Here is a 12,296-nt window from a genome sequence, read left to right as displayed (position 1 = left end):
GAATGCTAATTATTGCACAAGTCTTGTATACTGTATCAAAACTTAGCATAAACATGGTCATCATGGGAGGCAAAGAAAAAGCATTAAAGTGCTCCCCAGGAGACAGAGCTCATTAGAACCTACACCGATATCCAATAAAGAAGAAAAAGAGTTGCTTACGTGAACTGAGCCTTTGTGGATGTGAAATTTATATACTAAGTGTGAGATGGGATGTGTTCACTATCCCAACAAAGAATGAGATTTAAAAACAATTATAAAGCTTCTCAAAGTGCAAAGGCAGGACTTAGGACAAAGAGTGCTTCAGTGAATAAGAAGGTACAGTGTATAGAGAAGTCTGGTTAAGGTCACATGAAATTCATTTTCTTTCTAGAAAAGGAAAACTACCATTCTGATTTTTATAACAAAGAATTTTCTAAATAATCAAAGCAGTGAATACAACTATTTTGTATCCATTGTGTACTTAAATAATCAGTGCTCTCTCATCTGGATTGCATCATGCAGTTTAACTAAGAGGACATTTTGACTAGCACTATCTCTAGAAAGTTACTAAAGTCATAAAAAGTTTTAGTTGATAAATAAAATAAAACTTAATTCAAGGGAAAGGAATAGACACAGCATTAGGTAGAAACAGACAGGAAATCAACAGAATCACAAGCAGAATTCTTCTTGACTCTGACCTATGTTTTGTGTTTTATTCAATGTTAATTTAAATATACGATACTCTTTCAAGTATGACTAGATCTGTATCTATTTAGCTGGCCTACAATATATGTTCTTAGCATCAGGAGTTTTTTTAATCAATGTTTTTTAAACTCTGCATGCATCAGACTATTTGGGATGATGATAAAACCCAAACTCCTGGGCCCCTGTGCCTTTGAAGATCTGTATGTTTAACAATCACTCCAGATAATCATGATGTAGACAGGACCATGTTACCTCAAACAGGTAGCATTAATTAATTTTATGTGTGTTCATTCTTAGTGAATATACTTTGTGTTTCACTGGAGGGTCTGGATAATATATTGTTGGAACTACAAATCGTTTTTTAAAAAGAAGCCAGCAGAAGTAATGCTTTTAAACTATATGTAGGATTTCTAGCTTAAATGACTATATTTTCTCACACTAATTAGATTTTGTGTGATTTTAGAGCTCTTTTACAGGTAATATTTATTTCTCATATCATACAAATTGTTTTCTCACAAGTCTATTCAAGTGAAATGATAAGGCAGGCTTGTAATAGAAGTTCTAGAGCAGTGGTTTAACTCCAGGAGATCCAACCAGTTAGGTGCATCCACTCACCCCAATATGCCAAATAAAAAGATGGGTAGTGAGTGACAGAGAAAGGAGATTTAGGACGTGTGAAGGGCATGTTGTGGGAAGAGGTTAAGTAAGTACATTAGTCCATCTTTGGGGTATAGATATGAGCTTTAGGTTTCAATAGAGGCAGAATTGTGGCAGGGAGTGAAAGATATCCATAATTATTAAGTAGTTCCAGTCATAGGTGTGGTTCAGTGGTCAGAGGTGATCATCATCTCAGGTGTTTACAATAAATGGCTGGGAGGCATTTTCAACTCTTGTCACAATATGCTATCTTGGCCAGTCTTTTTTTTTCCCCATGAATTCTGTGAGGTGACTGCTCAGAGAAAAGACAGATGTGAAATGTAGTCCGGGAGGTCAAAGTTTTTATTCAGCATCCAGTCAGTGCTTTTTTTTGTTTTTTTAGCAAAAACAGTTTTTTCTTTTTTTTAATTTCTTTATTCATTTATTCATGTGTGCATACATTGTTTGGGCCATTCCTCCCCCCTGCCCCCTGCCCCTTTGCTCTCCATCTGACCCTCCTCGCTTCCAGGCAGAACAGGTTCTTTTCTCCAATTTTGTTAAAGAGTAGACATAAGCAATAATAAGAAAGACAAGTGTTTTTGCTAGTTGAGATAAGGATAGCTCTAAAGAGAGATTCCTAGCATTGCTTCCATGCACAAGTGTGTTACAACCCAAATTGATTCAACTCTACCTGACTTCTTTACTACTTCCCAGTCACATTCTCATAATGACCTCTGTCTTTTTAAGGTTACTGTATTAGCTCCTCTGCAGTGGGGACATCAAACAGTTTCACGTTTTGGGTTTCCTACCTACCCTCATTCTTGCCGTGTGTGCTCTTCCCTTAGTGTGTGAACAAGTCCAACAACATTACTGCATTTGTTCTAGATCTAAAGTCCACTTATGAGGGAGAACATACGAATTTTGGTCTTCTGAGCCTGGCTAACCTTGCTCAAGATGATGTTCTCCAGTTCCATCTAATTACATGCGAGTAATAAGATTTCATTCTTCTTCATAGCTGAGTAAAATTCCACTGTGTATAAATACTATATTTTCTTGAGCATTCGTCAGTAGTAGAGCATATTGGTTGTTTCCATAACTTGGCTATTGTGAATAGCACTGCAATAAACATGGGTGTGCAGGTGCCCCAGAAGTAACCTGAGTCATATTCCTTGGGGTATATTCCTAGGATTGGGATTGCTGGATGATATGGCAGATCTATGTTTAGTTTTTTAAGAAGCCTCCACATTGTTTTCCAGAGTGGTTGCATAAGCTTGCATTCTACCAGCAGTGTATGAGGGTTCCTTTTCCCCCACATCCTTGCCAACACCTGTTGTTGGTAGTGTTTTTGATGATAGCTATTCTAACAGGGGTGACGTGGAATCTTAGTGTGGTTTTGATTTGCATTTCCTCTATGGCTAGAGATGGTGAGCATTTTTTCATGTGTTTTTGGCCATTTGAATTTGTTCTTTTGGAAAGGTTCTGTTTAGTTCAGTTGCCCATTTCTTTATTGGTTCACTGATTTTGGGGGAGTTTAGTTTTTTGAGCTCCCTGTATATTCTGGTTATCAGTCCTTTATTTGTTGTATAGCTGGCAAATATTTTCTCCCACTCTGTGGGTGGTCTCTTCAATTTAGATACCGTTTCTTTTGTTGTACAGAAGCTTTTTAATTTCACGTAGTCCCATTTGTCCATCCCTTTTCTTAGTTGCTGAGCTGCTGGGTTTCTATTGAGGAAGTCCTTGCCTATACTTATTGCTTTCAGAGTATTCCCTGCTCTTTCTTGTACTAGCTTCAGAGTTTTGAGTCTGATATTAAGGTCCTTGATCCATTTGAAGTTGATACTAATACAGATTGATAAACATGGATCTAGTTTCAGTTTTCTACAGGAAGATACGCACTTTTCCTAGAAACATTTGTTGACGAGGCTGTCTTTTCTCCATCGTATGTTTTTGGCACTTTTGTCAAAAATAAGGTTGGCATAGCTGTGTGGATTCATATATGGGTCCTCTATTCTGTTCCACTGGTCTTCATATCTGTTTTTGTGTTAGTACCATGCTGAAAAACAGTTTCTAATTATCTGTTATAGACCTGATGACACATGTCTATTATTCCCACACTTCAAAGACAAAGGTAGGAGGATTTTGAGTTTGAGGTCAGCCTGGGATATATAGTGAGACCTTGTCTAAGTAAAAAGAAAACAAACAACAGCAACAACAAATTGATTCTAAGATGACAAGAACACCATCACACTATCTTAGGCCCATTAAAGAGGTATAGACATGATGTGTTGACCTATTTGTGCCTTTATAACAAAATACCTCAGAGAGTATAGTTTATACATAATAGCAATCTACCTCTCACAGTTCTGGAGTTTGGGAAGTTCAAAATCAAGGCAGTCAGATTTAGTGTCTGGTGAGGGTCTTGTCTCTGCTTGCAAGTTGATACCTTGAACACTGTGTCCTCACACAATGGAAACGACAAAGGAAAGTCTCCTTTGCATTTCTTTTGGTCACTAATCTCATGAATAAGGTTTCTGCCCTCACCTCCTAAAGGCCTCACTTATTAATGTAATCACACTGAAGGTCAAGTTTCAACACATGAATTTTGGGGGACATTCAGACTATAGCACATGGCTTCCTTGTCAAAGAAATTTTTGACTGTGAGAAGTCAAGTTCAGCAAATAATCTGCCTTGCAGAAATATGTATTGAGTGACTGAAATAAAATATTCCAGATAATGTTATAGCCACTTGGTATTCAAAAGGCTTACATTAGAGAGGACTGAATATCTTCTCTTTTCCTTTTTTAACAAATAAGATGTAATGTGCTAAAGACACAGTATTCCCAGAAGTTAATGGGATAACATCTATATTTTCTACTTGCATGAAGTTGAAATGACATTGTAATTATATACACCTAAGCCTCTTTAAGAATAATTCTTTGGAATTTACTTAAAAAAAAAAAAGAAACTTAGTCTATTTGGATCACAATCAATTTTGGAAAAAGAAAGCCTTCTTTGAAAATCAGGCCATTCATACATTTGTATTTTGAACACTTATGTACTAACTAAGAAACATTTATGTGGCAGTGGTCAGTACATTAAACTAAGCCATGTTTACCATCAGATTCACACGTGTTCAGGCATAGCTTAGAGGACTGGTAAATAGCAACCATGGGAGTGTTTACATGGAAGATCAAAAACCTCTTAGAAAAATAATGAAAAAAAGTTATCCTAGGGGAAAAGAAGGTCAAGATGGGTAAGTCTGGCGAAAGGATTGTTGGCAAATATTAAACACAGGAGGAAGAGATGATTCTGGGCATGGTTTGTGTCCCTGAAATTATTATATAACCCAAATCTCATTATCTCACATGAAAACTGTTAGGTGAAAGGGCTGAAACATAACCTAAAAAGTGCCAGTTAGAAGAGCTATTGCTCTGTAATTGCTATGGGACAGAAAGAGAGTGGGGCATTGGCAGTGTTGTGCCGATGGTGTTAGCAGCACTGTGGGGGCATAGCATTGACAGAGGTCACTATGTAAATGCCAGTAACAGTGTTGGCAGCAGTACTGTTGACCATGGCACTGGGAAAGATGTAGACATTGGCAGTATCATTGTGATGGCCTGGGTCCCTTAGGGTCATGCACATTGGAGGATGGTACCATATAATGGAGAAGGGAAGGTCAAGGATAGTTTCTTTCTTAATTGATTATGCAATCTTGTGAAGAGATGATCTTGGATAAGAATTCAAGGGAAGGTGACATTTCATTTTTATACATACTAAACTTGAGCTGTATGTTTTATATATAAGTTGCAATTGGGTATATATGTGTGATGTTCAAAAACATAAGTCACATCTCCACATTAGAAATTTTAATAATTGAGGATATGGGAAGGGGTTCAGATAATTCAAGAAGAAAGAGCATAATGCTAACAGAACAGAAAAATATTTAAAACTGGAAATTGTACAGCAATGCGGATTAATATATATCTTCTTGGATTGAGTAAATCTGAGCTGAGTTTGAAGAACAAAAATGCATAATAGGTAGATTAGGGGTAAGTGGCAAAGGACAATCCTGGCAAAAGACAGAATATTTTAAAAAGCAGAGATGAATGAATTGTCATGGTGCATTTAAGTAATGAAAGTTTAGTATTGTTGGAAGGTAAAAATCAGTATTGTAAGGGAAGCAGAAGGAGACAAGGCTGATGATGTTAGCAGAGACCTGACCATAAAATATTCTACATAGCAGATTCAGGAACATTTGGAATGGAGACCATCATAAAGGTTTAAAGCAAAGAAGAGGTATAATCAGTTTACATACTAAAAGGCTGACTCTGTTGGCTGTATTTTGGAAAATTGAAGGACTTTAGACTGAAGTTGAGGCAGGGAGAACAGTTAGAAGGTTATTTTCATAGCCAGGAGGTTACTTTTCTTTTAATTTTTAAACATTTTTATTAGCATATATTAGTTGAAGTTGGGAGGGTTCACTGTGACATTCCCATATATGCTTACAATGTACCTTTGTAAGGTTCCTCTCATCTGACATTCTCCATCATCTCCCCTACACCTTCTTAAAACAATGTCAACAGGTTGTGTTGTCTTATTTTTGTAGAAGGATATAAAATATATCAACCATATTTACCCTCCTTCACTCTCTCCATTCACCCTCTTCCTTCCTCTTCATCCATGACTCCTAACAGGACCTGTTTTACAATCCTGTTTTTCATTTTTTAGTGTTTGAACAATGGTTCAAAAGGGTTTTGCCATAGTATTTCATACATTTTTATATATTGTACTTTTTTTTGGGTGAAACTGGAGTTCGAACTCAGGCCTTTGCATGCACAAAACAGGTATTCTACTGCTTGAGCCAAGCCTCCCATCCATTTGTTCTGTTATTTTGGAGATGGGATCTCATGACCTATTTGCACTAGCTGGCCTCAAACCTTAATCCTCTTAGTCTCAGCTACCCAAGTATAGGAACTCTTGCTAACATTAATAGAAAGTAACTTATTAGCCATTCCACTACTACTAATAATAGGCCATTAGTCGATGACACTGATCTACACCCTCCACAATTACCAAGCTTTATTAGAAACATAAAAAATGTCTACATTATGAGCACCCTTTCTGAGTCTAGCAATTTACACATATTCACTAATTTATCTAATCTTCACTACCCATTTTTAAAATGAAATATCTTCATGCCAGAGTGCTTGTGGAATCAACCTAAGATCATTCTGCTTGCAAAGTTCAGATTCTGTTTGGAGTCAAATTGAACCTGAGTCTGACTCCAAATTGTGTTTTTCTTCATCATGCTATGATGCCTAGATTGTAACAGGAAAAGAATGATCAAGTTCTCAGCTCACTAACCTACATATGCACTTGTATGTATTTAACTTTTATATTATGAAATATTGACATAATTCTAATATGACATTCTCTAAACTTCAATATGGAGATGAATTATAAATAGCTTAAAATGCCAGATCACCCATCTTGATCATTATGCACAGATGCATCATATAAAACTAGCGAAAATAGTGAGACTTAACCACACACATGCAAGAAATGTGGATGTCTACAAATGCCAGTCCGCATTGTGCTTCCACATAGGCATTCTTAATCTTATATTCTGCTGAGATTTTTAATTTCTTTTTGAATTTTTATTTTTGGAATTATGGCATTGTACTTAGAGCTTTATACATGCTAGACTATACTCTACCACTTAAGCCACACCCCAGGCCTTTTTTGCTTTAATTATTTTTCAGGGTAGGGCCTTGGATTTTGATTCTCCTGCCTAAGACCTCCCACACAGTTGGGATCATAGGCAAGTATTGCCATGTCTGGCTTATTGATTGAGATGGGTCTTGCTAACTTTTTGTGGGGGCTGATCTTGAAGAGTGAACCTCTCTATCTCTGCATCTTGAGCAACTGGGATTTACAGGCATGTGCCACCATGCCTGGACCTTTCACTGAGATTTCTGAATACCTTCTCTCATAATCTCCTTCTCCTCTAGATAGTGCTCTTTACATTTTAAACTTCAGAACTTTTGTTAGCATAAAGAGCAAATAACTTGCCAGGCACTAGTGGCTCATGCCTGCAATCCTAACTACTCAGGAGACAGAGATCAGGAGGATTGTAGTTCAAAGCCAGCCTGGGCAAATAGTTCAAAAGACCCTACCTTGAAAAAACCCTTCAGAGAAAAGGGCTGGTGGAGTGGTTTAAGGTGTAGGCCCTGAGTTAAAACATCAGTACTGAAAAAATAAATAAACAAAGAGCAAATAATTTATTACCCATCCCACTATTGTTAACATTATTATGATCCTGATCTAACTTAAAACCTCCTTACTAATCTCTATTGTATATCTATAGATGCTTTTTTATCTATAATGTCTAATTACATACCTATAGATGCTTTTTCATGACATACAATTTATGAGAATAAAAGCCATTTTTTCCATAGGAAAGAAATCTATCTGATTAGCTGAAAATGTGATGAAGTGTACCTTCAGAATATATTATCAGAGCTTTCAACTGACACTAATATTACCAGACAAGCTTCTCCCTTCAGGTGATCAGATTGGGAAGAAACAGAATCTTGTAACAACTGTATACCTGAAAGAAATATTGAAATAAGTCATAAGAAAAAACTGTGAACCAGATAGCTTTAAAAGTCATTCTTATTTTGAATGAGAATGTAGTATACAACATGTCTAACCACTGCAAGACCTTTCACGAGGTGGCATTCCATCTCCTAGTTTTGCATTATCAAATAAACCCACACTGTTTTTGACCTTGCAAAATCTCTTTGAGCCTCACTGAGTTTTAAAGCCTTAAATCAAGATCCTGCCAGGATGAGATGATTCTTGCAAGAATGATAACCTGCAGATAAGGCAAAACAAAATTTAGTTAGATCTTGAAATGACTGGGGCTAAGTCTAGCAATAGAAATGTCAATCAAAGGGCCTGAGTCAAGGCTAAATCCAAACTTCTGTTTGACTCCTAAGGCTGGATACTTTGGTTACTACCTCTTCAGTTATATTTATATGTTCTTTGCTAAGTGTAAAAATGAAAACAACATAAGCCTGGAGTGAACAAATATCATGGGCTGAATGCATGGGTAATTTCATTTGGGAAAGAAAAATGTTGGTTTTAAATCCAGAGCATTTTTACCTTGTAAATCAAGTCTGGCATTATGGACTCTAGTGACTGTGCTGTGTTTTGTTGTTGTTTTCTTGTGAAGCAGAAGATGGAGATAAGGTGATTTGGGATAGCTTTGTAAAGTCACTGAGGAGTGACAACAAACACATTTTTCATGTGCATGTGGTCATATTTTAATGTAGAAACATTCTTTCTGGCCATTTGAGCCTGACATGTGTTAAGCTGATAAAAGTAGCAAAAATATATTGTACTTACTGCATTAAACTGACAAGTATGACTGTGGCTTTCCTCTCTGAGGCATATGGAATTTTCTCCCATTATAATATGACAGTGAATTGTATTTGATATGTGTCATGGCCTGGATGAGAAATTTTGCTCTCTATCTATGTCTTTCTAAAAATTTGAGGTCATTTACTAATTTTGATTAAATATTATGTTTTAAAACAAAGATAACAGCTTCTTCTTTTTTTACAAAATATTTATCAGTTACCTCCTATAGCAGAAACTGCTAATTGTTTTCCATTATCCATCCTCTCCTTCCTTTTGGTAATATATTGTCCTAAATTTTAAGTGGATATAGAGTTTATAAAAGATCAGAGTTAGGTCTGATCTTTTATATGCAGAAATTTGTAAAACAATGGCAATCTAAGACTGGAGGTGTGGCTTAAGTGGTAGAGCACTTGCTTTGCAAGTGCTAAATCGTGAGTTCAAACCCCTGACTCACAGAAAAAAAAAAACAAAAAACCTTACATAATAATTTTCTTTGGTGTTTGTCCCAAAGGAGTTGTAATAAAGCCTATAACATCTGATTCTAAAAAGATACAGTAATTCACTTTTTTTAAAAAAATCAGGGATGGCAGGTAAGAAAATTTTTTTGGACATACTAAGTTTGTGACTTGTATTGTGCTTCCAAATAGAGGTATCAATTAGGCAGGTAGATAATTCAATATAAGTCTGTAGGTGTGTGTCCAACCTGCAGTCAGAGCTGCAATTTTAAATTCAGAGTCATCATGTAAAGATGCCATTTAAGCTGATAAGTTGTATGAGAGTACCTAGAAGGAGACAGTCCATGGAGAAGGAAATCTACCATCTAGCTCTGTGTCTTTCAAATATTTGTTTGTTAGGAAGGATGTGTTAGAAGTGACAGAAGTGGAAGAGTTGGTCACTCATTTGTGAAGTTTCTCTGTGAATACTAACCAAAGGTGTGAGGAGGTTTTATTGTTGCTGTTGTGTTTGGTTCTGGGGATTGAACTTGGGGCATTGCACTTGCTACTTAGGTGCTCGACCACTTGAGCAACTGCACCAACTCTTCTTTTTCCTCTTGGTTTTCTTTGAGATAGGATCTCACTTTATGCCCAGGCTATGCTGGACCACAATCCTCCTATTTGCGTTTTCCCACATAGTTGAGATGATGGGTTGAGTTGGGGTCTCCTAAATATTTTGCCCAAGATTGGTTTCAAACTTCAATCCTCATTTTTTGTTTGGGTTGTCACTTTTGTAGTTTCAATAGAAGCTTTATTTGTTTAGTCTGTTATGTAATTTTCAGAGAAAAGTTGACACTGAAAATGGCCTTGACCTCTTATTCACTCCTCAGACTGAGATTGCTCTCCAATTATTTTCTCAAGAACTACTAGAAAGGAAGGCGATAGTTAAGTCAACTGTTGAGGTGTCTTTGGGCAGCAAGGAGTCAGGCTTTGATTAGTAGCAAAATAATGTTTATATGCATAGAGTGAAGCTATGGGGAACCTCAAATTAGCATTAAGCTTGAACCGCTAATATAGAGTATCTCTATGTCTTTTGTAAAGCATTCTTCACTGTTGCTTTGGACTAAGAAATAAGTTTTCCCTGGAACACAAGAATTTATTTTTTGCCAGTTCAAAAGCAAGAGGAATACATCTTGTTAGAATTTGTCCTGACAAATATTGTTCTCATGTATTTCTGTTTGTTGGGGTATACTTGAAGCAGGACTGCAAAAGATGCATTATTCATTTTTTGTTGGCTTAGTTTACCACTTATAAATTACGTGGCCTTGGACAAAATACTTAATTCTCAGTGTGTCAGTTTCCTCACCTTTAATATGAAAATAATAATGGGTGTCTAGTTATTCAATGCAAAGAACAATTAGCATTTTGAATTTGTACTTAATAGATAAAAGATTGGATTTTCTATTTCTTTGCTATACCACATACCAGACACCCCCCCCACACACACAAGTCTGATAGTTCTGTAATAGTCTCATGTACATTTAGCTTGTGCTATAGAACTCCAGGTCTTCTTTAAATCATCTACTAACTTAGCAGTTTTTCTAAAGGATTTTTAACACCTTGCTTCTTCTTCACTTTAGAACAAGAGGTATTAGAGCTTGAGATGTACCTCAGTGATAGAGCGCTACTTAGTATGCACAAGGCCCTGGGTTCAGTCCACAGTAACACACACTGCATGCACACACACACACAAACTCAAACAGATAATCGTTCCCTCATCATTTATTCAATCCTGTATATCGTAAAACACCCAAGTTTTTGAATTACTCTATTTTATTATCCTTATCTTCCTTTCATCCAGCTAGGTATTCTCATTTTCCTACTTATTCTTTCTATATCACCAATTTCTTTTCTTTTTTGTTGTTGTACTGGGGGTACATTGTGACATTTACAAAAGTTCTTACAATATATCGTAGTTGAATTCACACCCCCATCAATCTCCTTTTTACCCCCTCCCCACCATTCCTAAAATAATTTCAATAGGTCTCATTTTTTCATTTCCATGCATGAGTGCATATCTATACTACCAATTTACCTATGTTCTTTACTCCAATCTATCCTTGAAACTCAAGTTAAAATCTTTACTGCCTCCCAGATCTTACAATATAAAGTTTAAACTTTGTGTTTATCATTGCTGTAGATATGCTGCATTGAACCTACATGTATTCCAATCTCTTTCTACTATACCTCCCATACTGAAGAGATTAAGGAATTAAAGCTTTGTCTTCGAGGTTCCTTGGGGCTCTCCTTCTGCATGTAAATTAGGTTCTAACAGAAATACTTGAATGAGACTGAGAAGGGTGGCATGCTGGTACTTGGAGGATAGATTGTATTAAAGATCAAGTGGTGGGTGAGGAGGTGAGGATGACTATAAATGATTACTCAGATTTCTGTGACCTGCATTTGCTTAGAAGTGAGGACAATCAGGATATTTGACAATTAGAACAATGAAGTGTCACAAATTTCATGAGTGACTTTTATGGAGGCTCCAACAATGGCTTTCTAATATTTAACCTGTGTTGATATGTTTTAGAGATTGTTCTTGATAACAAGCACCATAATTCCATTCAATTTTGAATGCTCTTAATTTTTTTTTTTCTTTTTTGGTGAAGTGTTGGGGATTGAACCCAGGGCCTCATATATGCTAGGCAAGAACTCTACCACTTGAGCTGTCCCAAGCTAATTCATTTTTGTTTTGCTTTTAAGGCAGGCCTGGTCTCCAATTTGCAATCTTCCTACATCCTCCTCTTGAATGACAAGGATTACAGATGTGTACTGCCACACCCAGCTCTTGAATTTTACAATGCTAAAGCTTTATGGCTATATTTTTTTAATTTTGCATGCATTTTCCTTTCCACAGCAGATTCAAATAACAGTAATGGTTTAGAAGCTATTTCATCCCTGTTTGTATCTTATTTTCTATCATTGTCATTTCTTCCTTACCTTTTCACATATATGTGAAGAGACTCCTGCCATATCTCAAACATTTCAAGTGCCTACATAGTTTTGTACATCTACTTATTCTATTCTATATGACTAATATTCACTCTTTAACTT

Source organism: Castor canadensis, chromosome 5 (assembly GCF_047511655.1).
Source record: "Castor canadensis chromosome 5, mCasCan1.hap1v2, whole genome shotgun sequence".
In the NCBI taxonomy this organism is placed as follows: Eukaryota; Metazoa; Chordata; class Mammalia; order Rodentia; family Castoridae; genus Castor; species Castor canadensis.
The sequence above is the reverse complement of the archived record's forward strand: the minus strand, read 5'-3'. Positions refer to the sequence as shown.